This window comes from Macaca thibetana, chromosome 7, assembly GCF_024542745.1.
Source record: "Macaca thibetana thibetana isolate TM-01 chromosome 7, ASM2454274v1, whole genome shotgun sequence".
Taxonomy (NCBI): Eukaryota; Metazoa; Chordata; class Mammalia; order Primates; family Cercopithecidae; genus Macaca; species Macaca thibetana.
The window spans coordinates 152,882,514-152,894,101 of record NC_065584.1 but is presented as its reverse complement, the minus strand read 5'-3'; the positions used below and the strand labels follow the sequence as shown (position 1 = coordinate 152,894,101).

General features: G+C 38.9%; 1 long non-coding RNA gene and 1 pseudogene across 1 annotated transcript; both read left to right on the top strand.

The window, feature by feature from the left end:
- Window positions 1–1,477: 1,477 nt before the first annotated feature.
- On the top strand, window positions 1,478–6,577 carry LOC126958184 (uncharacterized). The gene is made up of 2 exons (XR_007727126.1): window positions 1,478–1,665; window positions 6,419–6,577. It is a non-coding gene; the product is annotated as an uncharacterized LOC126958184 (long non-coding RNA).
- Window positions 6,578–7,579: 1,002 nt separating this feature from the next.
- On the top strand, window positions 7,580–7,709 carry LOC126960394 (uncharacterized; annotated as a pseudogene).
- The last annotated feature ends 3,879 nt before the right edge of the window (window positions 7,710–11,588 follow it).

Here is an 11,588-nt window from a genome sequence, read left to right as displayed (position 1 = left end):
CAAGCCTCTGAAGTACATACCATTATTATCATTCCCATTCTTCAGATGAAGAAACTAAGGCAGAGAGCTGTGGAGTAGCTTGTCTGTGGCCTCATAACTACAGGGTGGGAGAACACCAGGATTTGAACTCAGGCTGTCTGGCCACCCTGACCCCACCTGCTACCAACCTTCTGTGCCCTCTCAGTTCTCCCCACCCATCATGTTCTTTGCAGTCAGGACCCCAGCTTTAGGTGCCCAAAGCTTTCTGTGGTCCTGGTCACTTCACTTGGGCTAAGGAGCCAATTAACTAACTTACTGAGCCATCCCGTGCCAATGGGGAAGGGCTGGAGGAAACCCCACCCCCATCCCACACATACTCTGGACAGCCCTCACTCCTACCCCAGGAGCAAATGCCATCTCATCCTGGACATCTTCCTTGATTTTGTCCTGAAGTCTATACCACTTTATACCTCTCTTGGGACCTTTACCTCCTTCCAGTAATTACTTGTGTCTGTACAAGACTTCATAGTCTCCAAAGGCCTTTCCCATCCACCTAGTCCAGCTTCTTCCCAGGCCTTTTAACCTCCTTCTCTAACTGGGATGGCATTGAGCATGGTGGTTCAGCACCCGAGCTCTGGAATCCAGTCTGCAGCATCCTCGCTCCACCACTTGCTAGCTGTGTGCCGCTGGGCAAGGTACTTGCTCAACTTCTCAACATCTCAGTTTCCATATCTGTGAAACTGGGATAATAATAATGTCACCCTCATCTGGTCGGAGGGTTGAATGAGATGAACACACAAGCACACACAGCACCCAAACTCAGTAGGTGCTGGCTGTTGTTATCATCTCACTAAATCTTCTCCCAAAACTCCTGTGGGAATAAACCTCCCCATCACCCTCCCACACACACTCTGGTTCTTGTCATCAGTAAAAATGAGTCTGAACCAGATGACCTTTAAGCTTTCTTCCAGCTCCGTCAAGCTATGATTGTACCATGAATCACAGTTATTATGGACACATTTTAACTATGCCATAGCAATCTCCTGAAGGCCCAGCCCTTAACATAGGGCGTTGTATACAGTTGGCTGTCCTGCCAGGGTGATGTTAGCACCTAACAATAGTTCTTGCCTCATCCATGCATTGGGATGAACAAATGAGAAAATTCCTGTATAGCATTTAGTCCAGTGCCTGGCACTGAGTAAGCCCCTAATAAGTCATAGTTTCTATTATTATCCCATCTGATACCGATAAGATTCCCAAACATGGTCATTAAAAGCAAAGGAGCCACACTGGGTGTGGACTTATCCTAGTGCTGATCCTGTGAGACCTTGAGCAAGTTAATTCACCACCCCGTGCCTCAATTTCTTCCTCTGTAATATGGATGTGATTATGAGTAACTTCCTAATAAGGTTGTTGTGAGTTAATAGAAGGGCACTTAGGATTGTGCCTGGTGTCTGCTTTGTATATGTAAGTGCTTTTTGTCATCATTTACAGGTGTCAGTGGCACCAAGGGACGTCCCCAAGCAGTAGTGGAGTTGGGATCCAAACCTAAGCTTGACTGATTCCAGAGCCTCGGTGCTAATATTAGGAGATGTTGCTGCCCTGTGCGATCCCCGTGCATTTCAGCAGGAGCCTCCGTGTCCACTCCTGTCAGTTGCCTTCCCTGGCAAAGGAGTTTTTATAATGGTGAGTTCAGGATGGGAGGGGAGTGAGTCAGCACCAGAGATACCTAAGGATGCCCTCAAATCATACCACAGGAGAAGCAGCCTTCTCCTCACCTGCGTCTGGTCAAATCACTTTAGCATTCCATCAGGACCTGGCCCAGAAGCCCAGAAACATGACAACACCCATGCCTGCCATCTAGCCTGGAAGCTGCAGCGAAACCCTCAGCACTCATGCTGATGTCATATTTGAGGCTAGTCCTAGCTCTTCCATGGAGACAGGCCCTGGCCTTGAGGCCATTTCCCATTTCTGAGGCATGATTCACTCAGCAGACAAGACCAGACAGACTCGTTCATACCTACCAGAGGAAAGAGAGCTGGGTGGTGGATCCAGGGGGAGAAGAAAAACAAACAGGGGTTAGGGCTGGCAGGACTCTCACTACTGGGCTGCAGGGGCGGAGCGGGCAGGCAGAGCGCCCGACTTAGGAGCCATACCCAGCATGGCCACCCACTCAGCCATTTATCTTCCTTGTAGTCAAATGTATTGATTTAAACAGGAATCCATCTGTGCTTCTAAAGCCCCAGAAATGCACTTACATCTCACGTTTGTGTAGCACAATGATTTTCAAAGCAGTTTCCCACAAATAATTTTAATTTGGGTTACTTTTTAAATATTTGCTTCTCTTATTAACAAAGCAACACGTGCTTATGAGGAATGCTGGGACAATATTTCAAATGTCGATTTTAAATGTATGTAGAATTATACCACTAGCAACAAGATTTTCAGTAAATTTCCCACTAGTCTTTTTTCTAAGCCCATAGACATATATAGTTCATGAAACAAAATTGGAGCCATACCACACAAAGAGTTCTGTATCTTTTTTTCTTTTCATTTACCATAAAGTCATGGACATTTTTCAATGTTACCAAACATTCTGCTACAGCAATTCGTAATGGCTGCATTTATCAGAATAGATGTGTTATCATTTTGGTGGCCATGCCCTGATTGTTGGACTTGCAAGATGTTTACAAAAATATTACTATTAAAACAACAGTGCCACGAACACCTTTTTACTTGCATTTTTGTCTGTATATCTGATTATGGGCCAATAATAAATTTCTAGTAATGGAATTACTAGCTCACAGGAATTGAATCTTTCTGAATATATCTAGCCAAATTACTTTCCAGAAAATACATCCAGTTTACACTCCCCCGGCAATGTGTTCGAATGTTCTCGCTCTGTTTTGAGCTTGTGAGCCAGTGAGTTAGGTAACAAGATCTCATGTTACAGACGAAGAAAACTGGGCGCAAAGAGATTAAGTAACCAGCTCCAGTTTGTACAACTGAGACCCAAGCTCTGGCCTCCTGGAGTTGGTGTCAGGGGCCTTCCAGACAAGGAGAGCTCTGAAGAGGTTTCCTGAGTAATGGAGTTGGATAAAACTTTTTTTTTTTTTTTTTTTTTTTTTTTTTTTTTTTGAGACGGAGTCTCACTCTGTCACCCAGGCTGGAGTGCAGTCATGACATCTTGGCTCACTGCAACCTCCGCCTCCCAGGTTCAAGTGATTCTCCTGCCTCAGCCTCCCAAGTAGCTGGGATTACAGACATGTGCCCCTATGTCCAGCTAATTTTTATATTTTTAATAAGTAGAGACAGGCTTTGACTATGTTGGCCAGGCTGGTCTCAAACTCCTGACCTCAGGTGATCCACCTGCCTCAGCCTCCCAAAGTGCTGCGATAACATGTGTGAGCCATCACGCCTGGCCTTCTTCTATTATTTATTAGAGACATTAGTCTGTAATTTCTCCTTTTTGTAATAACTTTGTTATGTTTTGATATCAAAGTTATGCTGGCCTGAAAAGTGAGAAATTTTCCCTTTTTTCTCCTCTAGTATTCTCTTTGAGGGAAGGTTTCTACTTATGGATCGAAGTTTTTAAAATAGATGTAGGTATATGTACATTTTGTACTTTTTCTTTTTTTTTTTTTTTTTTTTTGAGATGGAGTCTCGCTCTGTTGCCCAGGCTGGAGTGCGGTGGCACTGGAGTGCGGTGTCTGTAGTACGGCTCACTACAAGCTCCGCCTCCCGGGTTTATGCCATTCTCCTGCCTCAGCCTCCCGAGTAGCTGGGACTACAGGCGCCCGCCACCTCGCCCGGCTAGTTTTTTTGTATTTTTAGTAGAGACGGGGTTTCACCGTGTTAGCCAGGATGGTCTCGATCTCCTGACCTCGTGATCCACCCGCCTCGGCCTCCCCAAGTGCTGGGATTACAGGCTTGAGCCACCGGGCCCGGCCACATTTTGTACTTTTTCTTATGTTTGTTTTGGTAAATTGGGTTTCTCAAAGAATTGATTCACTTCCTTCAAATTTTCAATTTTATTAGCATACATTTTTTATAATATCTGTTTATCATTTTAATATCTGTAGCATCTGTTTTTATGGCCTGCTTTTTTCATTCCTGATACTGGTAATTCATATTGTCTCTTTGTTTTTCTTAATTAGTCTTACTACTATTTCTCAATTTGTATTTAATTATTTATTTATTTGGATACAGGGTCTCACTCTGTCACTCAAGCTTGAATACAGTGAAATGATCACAGCTCACTGCAGCCTTAGCCTTGGCTCAAGCGATCCTCCCACCTCAGCCTCCCATAGTGCTAGGAGTACACGCATGAGCCACTGTGCCTGGCCTATCAATTGTTTTAACCTTTTCAAAGAATGAATGTTTGGATTTATTTTCCATATTGCAAATTTTTTTCTATTTCACAGATTTTTGCTCTTTATTACTTCTTTGCTTTTTCTTTATTTGGTCCTAATTTGATTGCCCTTCTTTTAGATTCCTGATTTTCAATTCTTAGTTTTTTTGTTTGTTTTTTTTCTTTTTTTGAGACAGAGTCTCGCTCTGTCACCCAGGCTGGAGTGCAGTGGCACAACCTTGACTCACTGCAACCTCTTCCTCACAGGTTCAAGCGATTCTCCTGCCTCAGCCTCTCAAGTAGCTGGGATTACGGTGTGCACCACCACACCCAGCTAATTTTTGCATTTTTAGTAAAGACAGGGTTTCACCATGCTGGCCAGGCTGGTCTCAAATTCCTAACCTCTAGTGATCCACCTGCCTCAGCCTCCCAAAGTGCTGTGATTACAGGCGTGAGCCACCTTGCCCAGCCAATTCTTAGTCTTTTTTTTTTTTTAGAGGTTAGGAATTTGAGACCAGCCTGGCCAGCATGGTGAAACCCTGTCTTTACTAAAAATACAAAAATTAGCTGGGCGTGGTGGTGCACACCGTAATCCCAGCTACTTGAGAGGCTGAGGCAGGAGAATCGCTTGAACCTGTGAGGAAGAGGTTGCAGTGAGCCAAGGTTGTGCCACTGCACTCCAGCCTGGGTGACAGAGCGAGACTCTGTCTCAAAAAAAGAAAAAAAACAAACAAAAAAACTAAGAATTGAAAATCAGGAATCTAAAAGAAGGCCATACATTTTCCTCTAATCACTGTCTGGCTGATATCCTACAGTTTATAAAATAAAATTATATATGTTTATTACAAGAATCAAATTAAGAAATTATATCAGCTTCTCTAACATACTTATTTACACAGCAAATATAATATACCAAGATGATGCAAACCTTTCAAATATGTCAAGCTACAGTTTTCTTTGCTTTTTTTTCTTAGTTTAAAATATATTGTTGTTCTTCCACCTTATCTTTGTTTTCAGAAGTGGTTTTTCTCTTATCCTGCCTTTTAATTTTGTTAGGTTTGGTGATGCAGGAAATCAAAAAAGAATTTAGACAAGAACAAATGAAGTTATGATCTGAATATTTTTGAAGCAATAGATTTAAATTTGAGAAGTTTTAGTTGTAATGATCCTGCAAGTTTTGGTTTGTTGTGTTTTCATTATTATTCAGTTCAAAATATTTTCTAAATCTCATGTGATTTTTTTATTCATAAGTTATTTAGAAGTCCTACCAAATCTGAAAGCAGTTGGGGGTTGTATTATTAGCTACATATGACAGATGTTTGGCTTAATTCCACAGTCGAAGAACACAATCTGTAGGATTTCATTCCTTTGATATTTGTTAAGGTTTGATTATGTCTCAGCATGTGGTGTATCTGGGGGAAATGTTCAATGTGTACTTGAGAAGAATGTGCTTTCTGCACTTGTTTATAATATCTAAAACAAAAGAGTGATTATCTTCTAGGTTATATAAAAACTCATGCAAATCAATAAAAAGAAAAACGCCACAGGAAACCCTATAGAAAAAAAAATAGCATCGGAAAAGAACAAGTTATTCACAGAAGCAAAAGCCCAAAATAGAAGAGATACTCAAATTTATTAGTAATCAGAGGAATGCAATCACAAGATACCACTTTTATACATGGACGTCAGAATGGCAAAAATTAGATAGGCAAAACCAAATGTTAGTGTTTATCACAGAGAACTCACAAAGGTTTTTAGGAGGAAATGTACAAGGACCTTTATCTGAGTGGTGGGCTTTATCTGAGTGGTGGGAAAGTGAGGGCAACCTAGGTATTCATTATCACAAATGGAGAAGAACCTTATGATGGCTGCTCACTCTGGCAAGATTGGTTAGTGGCTCAATCTATCTCCTTTTCTTCCAAGACACACAAATAGACTACATTTTTCAGTCTTCATTGCAGTTAGGCACAGCCATTTGACTGAGGTCTAGTCAAAGAATATGAATGGAAATGATGTTGCTATTCCAGGCCCATGAAAACCTCTCACACAAGATATTTATGCCTTTCACCTTCTGCCAGTGCAATGCAGGTGGATGTGACCATCTTGGAAGCCGTGTTAAAGAAGGCAGAGCCACAAGATAGATGCAGCCAGGTTCTCTAAATCACCACTGGGGAGAAACCTACACACCAATGAGGAATACCCATTTTTTGGATTTCAAGAGCAAGAAATAAACTTCACTTGTGTTCAGCATTATGTGCTTTGGGGTTTGTTTATTACAGCAACTAATGTCGCTGCAACTAATATGTAGTACACTATGAAAATACAATGCTGGAGAAAGAAGTGATGGAATAGATATGCATAAAACACCATTGATGGGCCTCACAAACATAGGGTTAAGTGCAAAAGTGGGGAAACAGAATGAGATTTATAACTAGATTCTATTCATTAAATAGCATATACAAACAATATAATAATACATGTTTTCTAAGGATACATGCAATGTATATATTTAAGGATGTATAACAAATGCTTTAGAATGGGTATGTATGGGCCAGGTGCGGTGGCTCATACCTGTAATCCCAGCACTTTGAGAAACTGAGGCAGATGGATCACCTGAGTTTGGGAGTTCAAGACCAGCCTGGCCAACATGCTGAAACCCTGTCTCTACTACAAATACAAAAAATTAGCCAGGCGTAGTGGTGGGCGCCTGTAAACCCAACTAATCAGGAGGCTGAGGCAGGAGCATCACTTGAACCTGGGAGCCAGCTGTTGCAGTAAGCCGTGATCATGCCACTGCACTCTCCAGCCTGGGAGACACAGCAAGACTCCATCTCAAAAAAAAAAAAAAAAAAAGAATAAATATGTATGGTAGGAATCAGAGAAGAAGGGAGAAAAAAGAAAAATTTCAAGAGAACAATTGTACTAACCTGTGAGGACAATAAACTATGAACTGAGAAATGCGATTAATTAATTTTCTCCACCTGATGACCTGAGTACAATTTTGAAAAATACAACAAGTAATTTAAGAATTGAATAGAACCAGCAAACAAGTGTATGAAAATAATCTGAACATTTTTAGGAATCAAACAAATATAAATCCATATAACAATAAGATAACAGTTGCAACAGCAAATTAGCAAGTATTTTTTAAAATATTAATATCCAGTGTTACAGAGTTTGGTAAAATGGGACTCCTCATATTCGGCTGAAAGGTGTGGAAATTGGTAAAATTATTTAGGAAAGCAATTGATGGCTTCTCAGCCTTTTGGCTAAGATCAAGTGTGGGAAAGCAATTGATAATATTTATGAATATATATTCATAATATATTTATGAATATACATTATGAAGGTTTATACCTTTTGTCTTAGTGATTCAATTTCTTGGAATCTAGCTAATGATATAACCTCAACAATCTTGATAATAGAACCATCAAAATAGTTTTTATAAAGATTGTATAATATAACGTGAAAATTATTGTGATACACTATTAAGTTTTTAAAAAGCAGAAAATAAAAGCAAATATTATAAGTAATAATTAATATATATTTGGCTACAAATATGTAAAAATAAACAAACCCCACATTCAGGAGTATAAGATTTACACCCTACCCACAGTAAAATTACAGTATAGAAAGGACAGACAGCAAAAATAGGTCTCCACTTTTATGAGACAGGAGATTTCAGGCTAAGAAGTTGGTATTGTTGACTGAGGACTAAGACCACTTGGGTCAACATGACACAGTCTTCTAGGAAATTCTTGCCCAGGAAGATAACGTGGTAAACCAACATTTATTGTTTGCTTCAAGAAATTAACATATTGGGGAAAACAGTTTGCTCATCTGGCCAAAGAACTCTCCTGTCAGGATAACAGACTGCTCAAATAGGCAAAAAGCTCCCGTATATGATAGTTTATTTATCAAGGCTTGCGTGGAGACCTTTACTTCGCTGTGTCTACTAATCCTAACTCTTCTAAATGTTAGAAACTGTGCATAATTCCCATCAGTTTCTTTCTTTGTAAGACCATCTTAAACCATTTGAGCCCAGATCCCCCAAATCCTACAAATATCCATTCTCGAAATCTCCCTCTGACATACTACTAATTCTCTATCAAGGTAGTGTTCTTCCTTTCTGCAGTAAGGCTAATACAACTTATGCCCTACCCACTTACTTTAAAAGTAAGTACTAAAATAAGTACTCAGACTTACTTTGCTTGGTCAACAGGTTTTTCTGTTACCCCGGAGGCGGAGGTTGCAGTGAGCCGGGATCGTGACACTGCACTCCAGCCTGGGGGACCCTGTCTCAAAAAAAAAAAATTAAATTAAATTAAAATGTTAAAGACCTAAGTAAATGGAGGGATAGTTAACATGTATACTTTGGAAGACACAATATTGTAAAAATGTCAGTTCTTCCCAAATTATTCGTTGGGTTCAATGCAATGTCACTCAAAATCCTATTTTTTTTTCTTTTGGTAGAAGTAAAAAAGCTCAGTAGAATTTATATGGAAATTACAAAGAATGAAGAATAGCAAAGACAATCTTGAGAAGGAAGAAGAACATAGAGGATACACTAGAGAGAAAATATTTATGTTATATATAATTTATTTATATAATATATAATAATATAAATATTTATTTTATATGTGTGTGTGTGTTGTGTATCCAACAAAGGACTCAGATCCAAAATATATAAAGAACTCCGACAAATCACTATGAAAAAGTCTGCCAAGGGGGAAAATGAACAAGAGACTTGTACAATCACTTTCCCAAAGAGTATATTCAAATGCTCAATAGGCATATTTTTAAAAAGAGTTTAGTATTATTAGTCATCAGGGAAGTACACATTAAGACAACGCTGAGATACTGATGTCCACTTGCTGGAGTGTCTAACTTTAAAAAACTGATCATAACAATTCTCATACATTGCTGGTGGGAATAGAAATTGATGCGGCTACTTTGGAAAAGTGGTGCCCACCAGTGAAAAAGATGCATACTCTATTATCCAGCAATTCTTCTCCTATGTATATACCCAACAGAAATGAGTGCATATGTATACCAAAAAGCATATACTAGGGTGTTTATAGCAGCCCTGTTGGTAATAGTCCCAAACTGGAAAAACTCAAATGTCCATGACCAGTAGAATGGATAAATTGTTGCTATATTCATACATTAGAATGTTCTACTATTATGTATTTGTATACATCAAAAAGAGAATGAATGCCCTTTACATGCAACAACATGATGAATGTCCAGACATCATCTTGAGCAGAATAAGCCAGACACAAAACAGTCACTACTGTACTGATTCCATTTATATAAAGTTCAAAAGAAGGCAAGAGAGTTTACCTTTTGTGGGGAGTATTGACTGCTTGACTGGAAGGAGATAAGGAAGAAGCTTCTAGTATTCTGGAAATGTTTTCTGTTTTTGTTTTTGTTTTGTTTTGTTTTTAAAGACCGGATCCCTCTCTATCACCTAGGCTGGAATGCAATGGCATGTTCACAGCTCACTGCAGCCTCAAACTCCTGAGTTCAAGTGATCCTCCAGCCTCAACCTCCCAAGTAGCTGGGATTACAGGTAAACACCACTACACCCAGCTCTATTCTTTTTTTTTTTTTTTTTCCCTGCAGACACCACAGTGATTTACAACTCTGTTCTTGACTTCGGGTGTTGGTTCCATGGGGATAACTCATTGTTGAAATCCATCAAGTTTAGTATACTTAATGTTTACGCACTTTACTATATGTAAGTTATACATCAACAAAATGTTTACCAAAAAATCCAATAAGTAAACCTTTTCTTTCATATTTAGGGATGTTCACTTACTGATCATTCATTGTGCTGTGCATATTCCACCCATATGCAATACTTGAATAATTAAATTTCTTTTTAAAATATATCTTTCTGTTGATCCTGCTAGCTAGTGGCCTTTTTCCGCTTCTTTTTTAAATATCAAAATTCCTAAAGAGAACTGTCTGGATTCATTGTTTCCAATTACTCTCCTCTCGGTCATTCCTTTTTTTTTGCAAGTGAATTTTTTTTATTATTTGGAAAGGTTCAAACATACACAAAAGAAGAGAAAACTGTAGAGTACACGTCACCCAGATTTGACAATCATAAATTCATAGTCAGTCATGGTTCATCCATACCCCATCCCACACACACTCCCATTCTATTATTTTGAAGCAAATCCCAGACATTGCATTATTTCATTAATAATTATTTTAGTCTATATCTTTCAATAATATATAACCAAAATATCATCATATCTAAGCAAAGTATCTTCCAATATACCTATTCAGTGTTCCAAAATACTGTCATTATATCTAAAAAATTAACAGCAATTCCTTAATATTTGTAAATATTCAATCAGGGTTCAAATCTCTGTCTCATAAATGATAGCTTGTGCTATACATTTTTTAAAACTATCATATTGTAAAAGAGCAAAAAGTTTGAAAACATACAGTGTTGGTCAAACTGTGTAAAGTGATTTAACCTCTGTGGAGAGCAATTTGGTAATATTTATTAAATTATAAAATGCATATTGCCTTTGACCTAACAGTTTTACTTTAAAAAAATTTGTCCTGTGGATACATTCATACATGTGAAAAGTGGGTTATGGGGTAAGGTGGTACATGCCTGTAATCCCAGCACTTTGAGATCACTCCAGTTAAGGAACTTGAAACCAGCCTGAGCAACATGATGAAATGCCATCTCTTCAAAACGTACAAAAATTAGTCAGGCATGATGGTGAGTGCCTGTAGTCCCAGCTACTTGAGAGGCTGAGGTAGGAGGATTGCTTGAGCCTGGGAGGCGGAGGTTGCAGGGAACCAAGATCGTGCCATTGCACTCCAACCTGAGCGACAGAAATTAAAACTTTTTTCAACCACTTAAAAACGAAAAATTATTCTTAACCTGCAGGTCAGACAAAAACAAGTGGTGGATCAGATTTGGTCCCTGGGTTGTAGTCTGCTAATCCCTGATTTAGGGTAACTACTCACAAGATATTTGTAAAGTAAAAGAAAACAAAAGATTGGAAAGCACCGAAATTTCTATCAAACGAGGATAAACAAATTTTAAAACTTTCAAACAAAGGAACATTGAATAGTTATGTAAAAGAATGGGTTAGTTCTGTGTCGGTAGTGAAAGGGAGGAATCTCCATACGGAGGGGTTGGGGAACAAAAGGGAAAAAAATACAGTAGGTATATGATACTGCAATATTTTATAATTATATGAAAATATTGTTAAACTAAATATAAATA